Raw genomic sequence first — 16,473 nt, forward strand, 5'->3', positions numbered from 1 at the left:
GGTGATGTGTGAATTCATCTCACAGAGTTACACTTATGTTTCGTGGAGCAGTCCATTAACACTGTCTTTGAGGAATCTGAGAAGGGCTTCTTTGGATCACATTGAGGGCTACGCTGATAAAGGAAATTTCATAAGTTCAAAACGTGAAAGAAGCTTTCTGAGAAACTTCTTTCTGATCTGTGAGTTCATCTCACAGAGTTACAACCTCTGCCTCAAGAAGCAGTTTGCTAACACTCTTTTCGTGGAATCTGCAAAGTGATATTTGGGAGCCTATTGGGGCCCATGGTGATAAAGGAATTATCCTCACATAATAACTAAAGAGAAGCTTTCTGAGAAACTGCATTGCCATGTGTGAATGCAACTCACAGAGTTACACGTTTCTCTTCAGTGATCAGTTTGTTAGCACAGTTTTCTGGAAATCTGCAATTAGATACTTCGTAGCGCCATGAACATTACAGTGACAAAGGAAATATCCACAGATGAAAACTAGAAAGAAGCTTTCTTAGAAACTTCTTGGTGATGTGTGAATTCATCTCACAGAGTTACACTTATGTTTCGTGGAGCAGTCCATTAACACTGTCTTTGAGGAATCTGAGAAGGGCTTCTTTGGATCACATTGAGGCCTACGCTGATAAAGGAAATTTCATCCGTTCAAAACGTGAAAGAAGCTTTCTGAGAAACTTCTTTCTGATCTGTGAGTTCATCTCACAGAGTTACAACCTCTGCCTCAAGAAGCAGTTTGCTAACACTCTTTTCGTGGAATCTGCAAAGTGATATTTGGGAGCCTATTGGGGCCCATGGTGATAAAGGAATTATCCTCACATAATAACTAAAGAGAAGCTTTCTGAGAAACTGCATTGCCATGTGTGAATGCAACTCACAGAGTTACACGTTTCTCTTCAGTGATCAGTTTGTTAGCACAGTTTTCTGGAAATCTGCAATTAGATACTTCATAGCGCCATGAACATTACAGTGACAAAGGAAATATCCACAGATGAAAACTAGAAAGAAGCTTTCTTAGAAACTTCTTGGTGATGTGTGAATTCATCTCACAGAGTTACACTTATGTTTCGTGGAGCAGTCCATTAACACTGTCTTTGAGGAATCTGAGAAGGGCTTCTTTGGATCACATTGAGGCCTACGCTGATAAAGGAAATTTCATAAGTTCAAAACGTGAAAGAAGCTTTCTGAGAAACTTCTTTCTGATCTGTGAGTTCATCTCACAGAGTTACAACCTCTGCCTCAAGAAGCAGTTTGCTAACACTCTTTTCGTGGAATCTGCAAAGTGATATTTGGGAGCCTATTGGGGCCCATGGTGATAAAGGAATTATCCTCACATAATAACTAAAGAGAAGCTTTCTGAGAAACTGCATTGCCATGTGTGAATGCAACTCACAGAGTTACACGTTTCTCTTCAGTGATCAGTTTGTTAGCACAGTTTTCTGGAAATCTGCAATTAGATACTTCGTAGCGCCATGAACATTACAGTGACAAAGGAAATATCCACAGATGAAAACTAGAAAGAAGCTTTCTTAGAAACTTCTTGGTGATGTGTGAATTCATCTCACAGAGTTACACTTATGTTTCGTGGAGCAGTCCATTAACACTGTCTTTGAGGAATCTGAGAAGGGCTTCTTTGGATCACATTGAGGCCTACGCTGATAAAGGAAATTTCATCCGTTCAAAACGTGAAAGAAGCTTTCTGAGAAACTTCTTTCTGATCTGTGAGTTCATCTCACAGAGTTACAACCTCTGCCTCAAGAAGCAGTTTGCTAACACTCTTTTCGTGGAATCTGCAAAGTGATATTTGGGAGCCTATTGGGGCCCATGGTGATAAAGGAATTATCCTCACATAATAACTAAAGAGAAGCTTTCTGAGAAACTGCATTGCCATGTGTGAATGCAACTCACAGAGTTACACGTTTCTCTTCAGTGATCAGTTTGTTAGCACAGTTTTCTGGAAATCTGCAATTAGATACTTCATAGCGCCATGAACATTACAGTGACAAAGGAAATATCCACAGATGAAAACTAGAAAGAAGCTTTCTTAGAAACTTCTTGGTGATGTGTGAATTCATCTCACAGAGTTACACTTATGTTTCGTGGAGCAGTCCATTAACACTGTCTTTGAGGAATCTGAGAAGGGCTTCTTTGGATCACATTGAGGCCTACGCTGATAAAGGAAATTTCATCCGTTCAAAACGTGAAAGAAGCTTTCTGAGACACTTCTTTCTGATCTGTGAGTTCATCTCACAGAGTTACAACCTCTGCCTCAAGAAGCAGTTTGCTAACACTCTTTTCGTGGAATCTGCAAAGTGATATTTGGGAGCCTATTGGGGCCCATGGTGATAAAGGAATTATCCTCACATAATAACTAAAGAGAAGCTTTCTGAGAAACTGCATTGCCATGTGTGAATGCAACTCACAGAGTTACAGGTTTCTCTTCAGTGATCAGTTTGTTAGCACAGTTTTCTGGAAATCTGCAATTAGATACTTCATAGCGCCATGAACATTACAGTGACAAAGGAAATATCCACAGATGAAAACTAGAAAGAAGCTTTCTTAGAAACTTCTTGGTGATGTGTGAATTCATCTCACAGAGTTACACTTATGTTTCGTGGAGCAGTCCATTAACACTGTCTTTGAGGAATCTGAGAAGGGCTTCTTTGGATCACATTGAGGCCTACGCTGATAAAGGAAATTTCATCCGTTCAAAACGTGAAAGAAGCTTTCTGAGAAACTTCTTTCTGATCTGTGAGTTCATCTCACAGAGTTACAACCTCTGCCTCAAGAAGCAGTTTGCTAACACTCTTTTCGTGGAATCTGCAAAGTGATATTTGGGAGCCTATTGGGGCCCATGGTGATAAAGGAATTATCCTCACATAATAACTAAAGAGAAGCTTTCTGAGAAACTGCATTGCCATGTGTGAATGCAACTCACAGAGTTACACGTTTCTCTTCAGTGATCAGTTTGTTAGCACAGTTTTCTGGAAATCTGCAATTAGATACTTCGTAGCGCCATGAACATTACAGTGACAAAGGAAATATCCACAGATGAAAACTAGAAAGAAGCTTTCTTAGAAACTTCTTGGTGATGTGTGAATTCATCTCACAGAGTTACACTTATGTTTCGTGGAGCAGTCCATTAACACTGTCTTTGAGGAATCTGAGAAGGGCTTCTTTGGATCACATTGAGGCCTACGCTGATAAAGGAAATTTCATCCGTTCAAAACGTGAAAGAAGCTTTCTGAGACACTTCTTTCTGATCTGTGAGTTCATCTCACAGAGTTACAACCTCTGCCTCAAGAAGCAGTTTGCTAACACTCTTTTCGTGGAATCTGCAAAGTGATATTTGGGAGCCTATTGGGGCCCATGGTGATAAAGGAATTATCCTCACATAATAACTAAAGAGAAGCTTTCTGAGAAACTGCATTGCCATGTGTGAATGCAACTCACAGAGTTACAGGTTTCTCTTCAGTGATCAGTTTGTTAGCACAGTTTTCTGGAAATCTGCAATTAGATACTTCATAGCGCCATGAACATTACAGTGACAAAGGAAATATCCACAGATGAAAACTAGAAAGAAGCTTTCTTAGAAACTTCTTGGTGATGTGTGAATTCATCTCACAGAGTTACACTTATGTTTCGTGGAGCAGTCCATTAACACTGTCTTTGAGGAATCTGAGAAGGGCTTCTTTGGATCACATTGAGGGCTACGCTGATAAAGGAAATTTCATAAGTTCAAAACGTGAAAGAAGCTTTCTGAGAAACTTCTTTCTGATCTGTGAGTTCATCTCACAGAGTTACAACCTCTGCCTCAAGAAGCAGTTTGCTAACACTCTTTTCGTGGAATCTGCAAAGTGATATTTGGGAGCCTATTGGGGCCCATGGTGATAAAGGAATATCCTCCCATAATAACTAAAGAGAAGCTTTCTGAGAAACTGCATTGCCATGTGTGAATGCAACTCACAGAGTTACACGTTTCTCTTCAGTGATCAGTTTGTTAGCACAGTTTTCTGGAAATCTGCAATTAGATACTTCGTAGCGCCATGAACATTACAGTGACAAAGGAAATATCCACAGATGAAAACTAGAAAGAAGCTTTCTTAGAAACTTCTTGGTGATGTGTGAATTCATCTCACAGAGTTACACTTATGTTTCGTGGAGCAGTCCATTAACACTGTCTTTGAGGAATCTGAGAAGGGCTTCTTTGGATCACATTGAGGCCTACGCTGATAAAGGAAATTTCATACGTTCAAAACGTGAAAGAAGCTTTCTGAGAAACTTCTTTCTGATCTGTGAGTTCATCTCACAGAGTTACAACCTCTGCCTCAAGAAGCAGTTTGCTAACACTCTTTTCGTGGAATCTGCAAAGTGATATTTGGGAGCCTATTGGGGCCCATGGTGATAAAGGAATTATCCTCACATAATAACTAAAGAGAAGCTTTCTGAGAAACTGCATTGCCATGTGTGAATGCAACTCACAGAGTTACACGTTTCTCTTCAGTGATCAGTTTGTTAGCACAGTTTTCTGGAAATCTGCAATTAGATACTTCGTAGCGCCATGAACATTACAGTGACAAAGGAAATATCCACAGATGAAAACTAGAAAGAAGCTTTCTTAGAAACTTCTTGGTGATGTGTGAATTCATCTCACAGAGTTACACTTATGTTTCGTGGAGCAGTCCATTAACACTGTCTTTGAGGAATCTGAGAAGGGCTTCTTTGGATCACATTGAGGCCTACGCTGATAAAGGAAATTTCATAAGTTCAAAACGTGAAAGAAGCTTTCTGAGAAACTTCTTTCTGATCTGTGAGTTCATCTCACAGAGTTACAACCTCTGCCTCAAGAAGCAGTTTGCTAACACTCTTTTCGTGGAATCTGCAAAGTGATATTTGGGAGCCTATTGGGGCCCATGGTGATAAAGGAAATATCCTCCCATAATAACTAAAGAGAAGCTTTCTGAGAAACTGCATTGCCATGTGTGAATGCAACTCACAGAGTTACACGTTTCTCTTCAGTGATCAGTTTGTTAGCACAGTTTTCTGGAAATCTGCAATTAGATACTTCGTAGCGCCATGAACATTACAGTGACAAAGGAAATATCCACAGATGAAAACTAGAAAGAAGCTTTCTTAGAAACTTCTTGGTGATGTGTGAATTCATCTCACAGAGTTACACTTATGTTTCGTGGAGCAGTCCATTAACACTGTCTTTGAGGAATCTGAGAAGGGCTTCTTTGGATCACATTGAGGCCTACGCTGATAAAGGAAATTTCACCAGTTCAAAACGTGAAAGAAGCTTTCTGAGAAACTTCTTTCTGATCTGTGAGTTCATCTCACAGAGTTACAACCTCTGCCTCAAGAAGCAGTTTGCTAACACTCTTTTCGTGGAATCTGCAAAGTGATATTTGGGAGCCTATTGGGGCCCATGGTGATAAAGGAATTATCCTCACATAATAACTAAAGAGAAGCTTTCTGAGAAACTGCATTGCCATGTGTGAATGCAACTCACAGATGTAACAGGTTTCTCTTCAGTGATCAGATTGTTAGCACAGTTTTCTGGAAATCTGCAATTAGATACTTCATAGCGCCATGAACATTACAGTGACAAAGGAAATATCCACAGATGAAAACTAGAAAGAAGCTTTCTTAGAAACTTCTTGGTGATGTGTGAATTCATCTCACAGAGTTACACTTATGTTTCGTGGAGCAGTCCATTAACACTGTCTTTGAGGAATCTGAGAAGGGCTTCTTTGGATCACATTGAGGGCCTACGCTGATAAAGGAAATTTCATAAGTTCAAAACGTGAAAGAAGCTTTCTGAGAAACTTCTTTCTGATCTGTGAGTTCATCTCACAGAGTTACAACCTCTGCCTCAAGAAGCAGTTTGCTAACACTCTTTTCGTGGAATCTGCAAAGTGATATTTGGGAGCCTATTGGGGCCCATGGTGATAAAGGAATTATCCTCACATAATAACTAAAGAGAAGCTTTCTGAGAAACTGCATTGCCATGTGTGAATGCAACTCACAGAGTTACACGTTTCTCTTCAGTGATCAGTTTGTTAGCACAGTTTTCTGGAAATCTGCAATTAGATACTTCGTAGCGCCATGAACATTACAGTGACAAAGGAAATATCCACAGATGAAAACTAGAAAGAAGCTTTCTTAGAAACTTCTTGGTGATGTGTGAATTCATCTCACAGAGTTACACTTATGTTTCGTGGAGCAGTCCATTAACACTGTCTTTGAGGAATCTGAGAAGGGCTTCTTTGGATCACATTGAGGCCTACGCTGATAAAGGAAATTTCATAAGTTCAAAACGTGAAAGAAGCTTTCTGAGACACTTCTTTCTGATCTGTGAGTTCATCTCACAGAGTTACAACCTCTGCCTCAAGAAGCAGTTTGCTAACACTCTTTTCGTGGAATCTGCAAAGTGATATTTGGGAGCCTATTGGGGCCCATGGTGATAAAGGAATTATCCTCACATAATAACTAAAGAGAAGCTTTCTGAGAAACTGCATTGCCATGTGTGAATGCAACTCACAGAGTTACAGGTTTCTCTTCAGTGATCAGTTTGTTAGCACAGTTTTCTGGAAATCTGCAATTAGATACTTCATAGCGCCATGAACATTACAGTGACAAAGGAAATATCCACAGATGAAAACTAGAAAGAAGCTTTCTTAGAAACTTCTTGGTGATGTGTGAATTCATCTCACAGAGTTACACTTATGTTTCGTGGAGCAGTCCATTAACACTGTCTTTGAGGAATCTGAGAAGGGCTTCTTTGGATCACATTGAGGGCTACGCTGATAAAGGAAATTTCATAAGTTCAAAACGTGAAAGAAGCTTTCTGAGAAACTTCTTTCTGATCTGTGAGTTCATCTCACAGAGTTACAACCTCTGCCTCAAGAAGCAGTTTGCTAACACTCTTTTCGTGGAATCTGAAAAGTGATATTTGGGAGCCTATTGGGGCCCATGGTGATAAAGGAATTATCCTCCCATAATAACTAAAGAGAAGCTTTCTGAGAAACTGCATTGCCATGTGTGAATGCAACTCACAGAGTTACACGTTTCTCTTCAGTGATCAGTTTGTTAGCACAGTTTTCTGGAAATCTGCAATTAGATACTTCGTAGCGCCATGAACATTACAGTGACAAAGGAAATATCCACAGATGAAAACTAGAAAGAAGCTTTCTTAGAAACTTCTTGGTGATGTGTGAATTCATCTCACAGAGTTACACTTATGTTTCGTGGAGCAGTCCATTAACACTGTCTTTGAGGAATCTGAGAAGGGCTTCTTTGGATCACATTGAGGCCTACGCTGATAAAGGAAATTTCATCCGTTCAAAACGTGAAAGAAGCTTTCTGAGACACTTCTTTCTGATCTGTGAGTTCATCTCACAGAGTTACAACCTCTGCCTCAAGAAGCAGTTTGCTAACACTCTTTTCGTGGAATCTGCAAAGTGATATTTGGGAGCCTATTGGGGCCCATGGTGATAAAGGAATTATCCTCACATAATAACTAAAGAGAAGCTTTCTGAGAAACTGCATTGCCATGTGTGAATGCAACTCACAGATGTAACAGGTTTCTCTTCAGTGATCAGATTGTTAGCACAGTTTTCTGGAAATCTGCAATTAGATACTTCATAGCGCCATGAACATTACAGTGACAAAGGAAATATCCACAGATGAAAACTAGAAAGAAGCTTTCTTAGAAACTTCTTGGTGATGTGTGAATTCATCTCACAGAGTTACACTTATGTTTCGTGGAGCAGTCCATTAACACTGTCTTTGAGGAATCTGAGAAGGGCTTCTTTGGATCACATTGAGGGCTACGCTGATAAAGGAAATTTCATAAGTTCAAAACGTGAAAGAAGCTTTCTGAGAAACTTCTTTCTGATCTGTGAGTTCATCTCACAGAGTTACAACCTCTGCCTCAAGAAGCAGTTTGCTAACACTCTTTTCGTGGAATCTGCAAAGTGATATTTGGGAGCCTATTGGGGCCCATGGTGATAAAGGAAATATCCTCCCATAATAACTAAAGAGAAGCTTTCTGAGAAACTGCATTGCCATGTGTGAATGCAACTCACAGAGTTACACGTTTCTCTTCAGTGATCAGTTTGTTAGCACAGTTTTCTGGAAATCTGCAATTAGATACTTCGTAGCGCCATGAACATTACAGTGACAAAGGAAATATCCACAGATGAAAACTAGAAAGAAGCTTTCTTAGAAACTTCTTGGTGATGTGTGAATTCATCTCACAGAGTTACACTTATGTTTCGTGGAGCAGTCCATTAACACTGTCTTTGGGGAAACTGAGAAGGGCTTCTTTGGATCACTTTGAGGCCTACGCTGATAAAGGAAATTTCATAAGTTCAAAACGTGAAAGAAGCTTTCTGAGAAACTTCTTTCTGATCTGTGAGTTCATCTCACAGAGTTACAACCTCTGCCTCAAGAAGCAGTTTGCTAACACTCTTTTCGTGGAATCTGCAAAGTGATATTTGGGAGCCTATTGGGGCCCATGGTGATAAAGGAATTATCCTCCCATAATAACTAAAGAGAAGCTTTCTGAGAAACTGCATTGCCATGTGTGAATGCAACTCACAGAGTTACACGTTTCTCTTCAGTGATCAGTTTGTTAGCACAGTTTTCTGGAAATCTGCAATTAGATACTTCGTAGCGCCATGAACATTACAGTGACAAAGGAAATATCCACAGATGAAACTAGAAAGAAGCTTTCTTAGAAACTTCTTGGTGATGTGTGAATTCATCTCACAGAGTTACACTTATGTTTCTTGGAGCAGTCCATTAACACTGTCTTTGAGGAATCTGAGAAGGGCTTCTTTGGATCACATTGAGGGCTACGCTGATAAAGGAAATTTCATAAGTTCAAACGTGAAAGAAGCCTTTCTGAGAAACTTCTTTCTGATCTGTGAGTTCATCTCACAGAGTTACAACCTCTGCCTCAAGAAGCAGTTTGATAACACTCTTTTCGTGGAATCTGCAAAGTGATACTTGGGAGCCTATTGGGGCCCATGGTGATAAAGGAAATATCCTCACATAATAACTAAAGAGAAGCTTTCTGAGAAACTGCATTGCCATGTGTGAATGCAACTCACAGAGTTACACGTTTCTCTTCAGTCATCAGTTTGTTAGCACAGTTTTCTGGAAATCTGCAATTAGATACTTCATAGCGCAATGAACATTACAGTGACAAAGGAAATATCCACAAATAAAACTAGGAAAGAAGCTTTCTTAGAAACTTCTTGGTGATGTGTGAATTCATCTCACAGAGTTACACTTATGTTTCTGGAGCAGTCCATTAACACTGTCTTTGGGGAAACGGAGAAGGACTTCTTTGGATCACTTTGAGGACTACGCTGATAAAGGAAATTTCATCCGTTCAAAACGTGAAAGAAGCTTTCTGAGAAACTTCTTTCTGATCTGTGAGTTCATCTCACAGAGTTACAACCTCTGCCTCAAGAAGCAGTTTGCTAACACTCTTTTCGTGGAATCTGCAAAGTGATATTTGGGAGCCTATTGGGGCCCATGGTGATAAAGGAATTATCCTCACATAATAACTAAAGAGAAGCTTTCTGAGAAACTGCATTGCCATGTGTGAATGCAACTCACAGAGTTACACGTTTCTCTTCAGTGATCAGTTTGTTAGCACAGTTTTCTGGAAATCTGCAATTAGATACTTCATCGCGCCATGAACATTACAGTGACAAAGGAAATATCCACAGATGAAATCTGGAAAGAAGCTTTCTTAGAAACTTCTTGGTGATGTGTGAATTCATCTCACAGAGTTACACTTATGTTTCTTGGAGCAGTCCATTAACACTGTCTTTGAGGAAGCTGAGAAGGGCTTCTTTGGATCACATTGAGGCCTACGCTGATAAAGGAAATTTCATCCGTTCAAAATGTGAAAGAAGTTTTCTGAGACACTTCTTTCTGATCTGTGAGTTCATCTCACAGAGTTACAACCTCTGCCTCAAGAAGCAGTTTGCGAACACTCTTTTCGTGGAATCTGCAAAGTGATATTTGGGAGCCTATTGGGGCCCATGGTGATAAAGGAATTATCCTCAAATAATAACTAAAGAGAAGCTTTCTGGAAACTGCATTGCCATGTGTGAATGCAGCTCACAGTGTAACAGGTTTCTCTTCAGTGATCAGATTGTTAGCACAGTTTTCTGGAAATCTGCAATTAGATACTTCATAGCGCCATGAACATTACAGTGACAAAGGAAATATCCACAGATGAAAACTAGAAAGAAGCTTTCTTAGAAACTTCTTGGTGATGTGTGAATTCATCTCACAGAGTTACACTTATGTTTCGTGGAGCAGTCCATTAACACTGTCTTTGAGGAATCTGAGAAGGGCTTCTTTGGATCACATTGAGGGCTACGCTGATAAAGGAAATTTCATAAGTTCAAACGTGAAAGAACCTTTCTTAGAAACTTCTTTCTGATCTGTGAGTTCATCTCACAGAGTTACACCCTCTGCCTCAAGAAGCAGTTTGATAACACTCTTTTCGTGGAATCTGCAAAGTGATACCTTGGGAGCCTATAGGGGCCCACGGTGATAAAGGAAATATCCTCACATAATAACTAAAGAGAAGCTTTCTGAGAAACTGCATTGCCATGTGTGAATGCAACTCACAGAGTTACACGTTTCTCTTCAGTCATCAGTTTGTTAGCACAGTTTTCTGGAAATCTGCAATTAGATACTTCATAGCGCAATGAACATTACAGTGACAAAGGAAATATCCACAAAAAAAAACTGGAAAGAAGCTTTCTTAGAAACTTCTTGGTGATGTGTGAATTCATCTCACAGAGTTACACTTATGTTTCTGGAGCAGTCCATTAACACTGTCTTTGGGGAAACGGAGAAGGACTTCTTTGGATCACTTTGAGGACTACGCTGATAAAGGAAATTTCATCCGTTCAAAACGTGAAAGAAGCTTTCTGAGAAACTTCTTTCTGATCTGTGAGTTCATCTCACAGAGTTACAACCTCTGCCTCAAGAAGCAGTTTGCTAACACTCTTTTCGTGGAATCTGCAAAGTGATATTTGGGAGCCTATTGGGGCCCATGGTGATAAAGGAATTATCCTCACATAATAACTAAAGAGAAGCTTTCTGAGAAACTGCATTGCCATGTGTGAATGCAACTCACAGAGTTACACGTTTCTCTTCAGTGATCAGTTTGTTAGCACAGTTTTCTGGAAATCTGCAATTAGATACTTCATCGCGCCATGAACATTACAGTGACAAAGGAAATATCCACAGATGAAATCTGGAAAGAAGCTTTCTTAGAAACTTCTTGGTGATGTGTGAATTCATCTCACAGAGTTACACTTACGTTTCGTGGAGCAGTCCATTAACACTGTCTTTGAGGAATCTGAGAAGGGCTTCTTTGGATCACATTGAGGCCTACGCTGATAAAGGAAATTTCATCCGTTCAAAACGTGAAAGAAGATTTCTGAGAAACTTCTTTCTGATCTGTGAGTTCATCTCACAGAGTTACAACCTCTGCCTCAAGAAGCAGTTTGCTAACACTCTTCTCGTGGAATCTGCAAAGTGATATTTGGGAGCATATTGGGGCCCATGGTGATAACGGAAATATCCTCACATAATAACTAAAGAGAAGCTTTCTGAGAAACTGCATAGCCATTTGTGAATGCAACTCACAGAGTTACGCCAGTGTTTTTTGGAGCCGTTTCTTAGGACTGTTTCCGTGGATTCCGAGAAGTGATATTTCAGATAGCTTTGAAGAATAGAAGGAGAAAATAAATATCCTCCAAGAGAAAGCTGAACCAAGCTTTCTGAGAAACTGCTTTGTGATATGTGATTTCATTTCACAGTGTTCTATCACCCTTTCTCGGGGGAGTTTCCTAGCACTCATTTTGAGGAATCTCAGATGTGACGTCTTGGATATCGTTGAATCGAATGCTGAATAAGGAACTATCCTCAGAGAAACCTGCAGAGAAGCCTTCTCAGAAACTTCTTTGTTGTGGGTGAATTCAGCCAACAGATGTCCATCATTCTTTCCACTAAGAAACTTGCTAGCAGAGTTTTCGCAGAATCTGCAATAGGACACACGGTGGCGCTCCAAGACCACAAATAACCTCGTCTTACTAAAGAAAGAAGCTTTCTGAGAAACCGCGATGTGATGTGTGAATTCAACTCACTAAGTTGCAGCTGTATTTCTTGGGGCCGTGGCCTAGCCCTATTTGTGTGGAATCTGAGAACAGATATTCCCGATCCCTTTGAAAACAATGGGGCCAATGGAAACATCTTCCAATAAAAATGAGAAAGAAGCTTTCTGAGAAACTTCTTTCTGATCTGTGAGTTCATCTCACAGAGTTACAACCTCTGCCTCAAGAAGCAGTTTGCTAACACTCTTTTCGTGGAATCTGCAAAGTGATATTTGGGAGCCTATTGGGGCCCATGGTGATAAAGGAATTATCCTCACATAATAACTAATGAGAAGCTTTCTGAGAAACTGCATTGCCATGTGTGAATGCAACTCACAGAGTTACACGTTTCTCTTCAGTCATCAGTTTGTTAGCACAGTTTTCTGGAAATCTGCAATTAGATACTTCATAGCGTCATGAACATTACAGTGACAAAGGAAATATCCACAGATGAAAACTAGAAAGAAGCTTTCTGAGAAACTTCTTGGTGATGTGTGAATTCATCTCACAGAGTTACACTTATGTTTCGTGATGCAGTCCATTAACACTGTCTTTGAGGAATCTGAGAAGGGCTTCTTTAGATCACATTGAGTTGAAGGGTGATAAAGGAAATTTCATCCGTTCAAAACGTGAAAGAAGCTTTCTGAGAAACTTCTTTCTGATCTGTGAGTTCATCTCACAGAGTTACAACCTCTGCCTCAAGAAGCAGTTTGCTAACACTCTTTTCGTGGAATCTGCAAAGTGATATTTGGGAGCCTATTGGGGCCCATGGTGATAAAGGAAATATCCTTACATAATAACTAAAGAGAAGCTTTCCGAGAAACTGCATTGCCATGTGTGAATGCAACTCACAGAGTTACACGTTTCTCCTCAGTGATCAGTTTGTTAGCACAGTTTTCTGGAAATCTGCAATTAGATACTTCGTAGCGCCCTGAACATTACAGTGACAAAGGAAATATTCACAGATGAAAAGTAGAAAGAAGCTTTCTTAGAAACTTCTTGGTGATGTGTGAATTCATCTCACAGAGTTACACTTATGTTTCGTGGAGCAGTCCATTAACACTGTCTTTGAGGAATCTGAGAAGGGCTTCTTTGGATCACATTGAGGGCTACGCTGATAAAGGAAATTTCATAAGTTCAAAACGTGAAAGAAGCTTTCTGAGAAACTTCTTTCTGATCTGTGAGTTCATCTCACAGTGTTACAACCTCTGCCTCAAGAAGCAGTTTGATAACACTCTTTTCGTGGAATCTGCAAAGTGATATTTGGGAGCCTATAGGGGCCCACGGTGATAAAGGAAATATCCTCACATAATAACTAAAGAGAAGCTTTCTGAGAAACTGCATAGCCATTTGTGAATGCAACTCACAGAGTTACGCCAGTGTTTTTTGGAGCCGTTTCTTAGGACTGTTTCCGTGGATTCCGAGAAGTGATATTTCAGATAGCTTTGAAGAATAGAAGGAGAAAATAAATATCCTCCAAGAGAAAGCTGAACCAAGCTTTCTGAGAAACTGCTTTGTGATATGTGAATTCATTTCACAGTGTTCTATCACCCTTTCTCGGGGGAGTTTCCTAGCACTCATTTTGAGGAATCTCAGATGTGACGTCTTGGATATCGTTGAATCGAATGCTGAATAAGGAACTATCCTCAGAGAAACCTGCAGAGAAGCCTTCTCAGAAACTTCTTTGTTGTGGGTGAATTCAGCCAACAGATGTCCATCATTCTTTCCACTAAGAAACTTGCTAGCAGAGTTTTCGCAGAATCTGCAATAGGACACACGGTGGCGCTCCAAGACCACAAATAACCTCGTCTTACTAAAGAAAGAAGCTTTCTGAGAAACCGCGATGTGATGTGTGAATTCAACTCACTAAGTTGCAGCTGTATTTCTTGGGGCCGTGGCCTAGCCCTATTTGTGTGGAATCTGAGAACAGATATTCCCGATCCCTTTGAAAACAATGGGGCCAATGGAAACATCTTCCAATAAAAATGAGAAAGAAGCTTTCTGAGAAACTTCTTTCTGATCTGTGAGTTCATCTCACAGTGTTACAACCTCTGCCTCAAGAAGCAGTTTGATAACACTCTTTTCGTGGAATCTGCAAAGTGATATTTGGGAGCCTATAGGGGCCCACGGTGATAAAGGAAATATCCTCACATAATAACTAAAGAGAAGCTTTCTGAGAAACTGCATTGCCATGTGTGAATGCAACTCACAGAGTTACACGTTTCTCTTCAGTGATCAGTTTGTTAGCACAGTTTTCTGGAAATCTGCAATTAGATACTTCATAGCGCCATGAACATTACAGTGACAAAGGAAATATCCACAGATGAAAACTAGAAAGAAGCTTTCTTAGAAACTTCTTGGTGATGTGTGAATTCATCTCACAGAGTTACACTTATCTTTCGTGGAGCAGTCCATTGACACTGTCTTTGAGGAATCTGAGAAGGGCTTCTTTGGATCACATTGAGGGCTACGCTGATAAAGGAAATTTCATAAGTTCAAAACGTGAAAGAAGCTTTCTGAGAAACTTCTTTCTGATCTGTGAGTTCATCTCACAGTGTTACAACCTCTGCCTCAAGAAGCAGTTTGATAACACTCTTTTCGTGGAATCTGCAAAGTGATATTTGGGAGCCTATAGGGGCCCACGGTGATAAAGGAAATATCCTCACATAATAACTAAAGAGAAGCTTTCTGAGAAACTGCATAGCCATTTGTGAATGCAACTCACAGAGTTACGCCAGTGTTTTTTGGAGCCGTTTCTTAGGACTGTTTCCGTGGATTCCGAGAAGTGATATTTCAGATAGCTTTGAAGAATAGAAGGAGAAAATAAATATCCTCCAAGAGAAAGCTGAACCAAGCTTTCTGAGAAACTGCTTTGTGATATGTGAATTCATTTCACAGTGTTCTATCACCCTTTCTCGGGGGAGTTTCCTAGCACTCATTTTGAGGAATCTCAGATGTGACGTCTTGGATATCGTTGAATCGAATGCTGAATAAGGAACTATCCTCAGAGAAACCTGCAGAGAAGCCTTCTCAGAAACTTCTTTGTTGTGGGTGAATTCAGCCAACAGATGTCCATCATTCTTTCCACTAAGAAACTTGCTAGCAGAGTTTTCGCAGAATCTGCAATAGGACACACGGTGGCGCTCCAAGACCACAAATAACCTCGTCTTACTAAAGAAAGAAGCTTTCTGAGAAACCGCGATGTGATGTGTGAATTCAACTCACTAAGTTGCAGCTGTATTTCTTGGGGCCGTGGCCTAGCCCTATTTGTGTGGAATCTGAGAACAGATATTCCCGATCCCTTTGAAAACAATGGGGCCAATGGAAACATCTTCCAATAAAAATGAGAAAGAAGCTTTCTGAGAAACTTCTTTCTGATCTGTGAGTTCATCTCACAGTGTTACAACCTCTGCCTCAAGAAGCAGTTTGATAACACTCTTTTCGTGGAATCTGCAAAGTGATATTTGGGAGCCTATAGGGGCCCACGGTGATAAAGGAAATATCCTCACATAATAACTAAAGAGAAGCTTTCTGAGAAACTGCATTGCCATGTGTGAATGCAACTCACAGAGTTACACGTTTCTCTTCAGTGATCAGTTTGTTAGCACAGTTTTCTGGAAATCTGCAATTAGATACTTCATAGCGCCATGAACATTACAGTGACAAAGGAAATATCCACAGATGAAAACTAGAAAGAAGCTTTCTTAGAAACTTCTTGGTGATGTGTGAATTCATCTCACAGAGTTACACTTATCTTTCGTGGAGCAGTCCATTGACACTGTCTTTGAGGAATCTGAGAAGGGCTTCTTTGGATCACATTGAGGCCTACGCTGATAAAGGAAATTTCATAAGTTCAAAACGTGAAAGAAGCTTTCTGAGAAACTTCTTTCTGATCTGTGAGTTCATCTCACAGAGTTACAATCTCTGCCTCAAGAAGCAGTTGGCTAACACTCTTTTCGTGGAATCTGCAAAGTGATATTTGGGAGCCTATTGGGGACCATGGTGATAAAGGAATTATCCTCACATAATAACTAAAGAGAAGCTTTCTGAGAAACTGCTTTGCCATGTGTGAATGCAACTCACAGAGTTACACGTTTCTCTTCAGTGATCAGTTTGTTTGCACAGTTTTCTGAAAATCTGCAATTAGATACTTCATAGCGCCCTGAACATTACAGTGACAAAGGAAATATCCACAGATGAAAACTAGAAAGAAGCTTTCTTAGAAACTTCTTGGTGATGTGTGAATTCATCTCACAGAGTTACACTTATGTTT

Source organism: Rhinopithecus roxellana, chromosome 11 (assembly GCF_007565055.1).
Source record: "Rhinopithecus roxellana isolate Shanxi Qingling chromosome 11, ASM756505v1, whole genome shotgun sequence".
Classification (NCBI taxonomy): Eukaryota; Metazoa; Chordata; class Mammalia; order Primates; family Cercopithecidae; genus Rhinopithecus; species Rhinopithecus roxellana.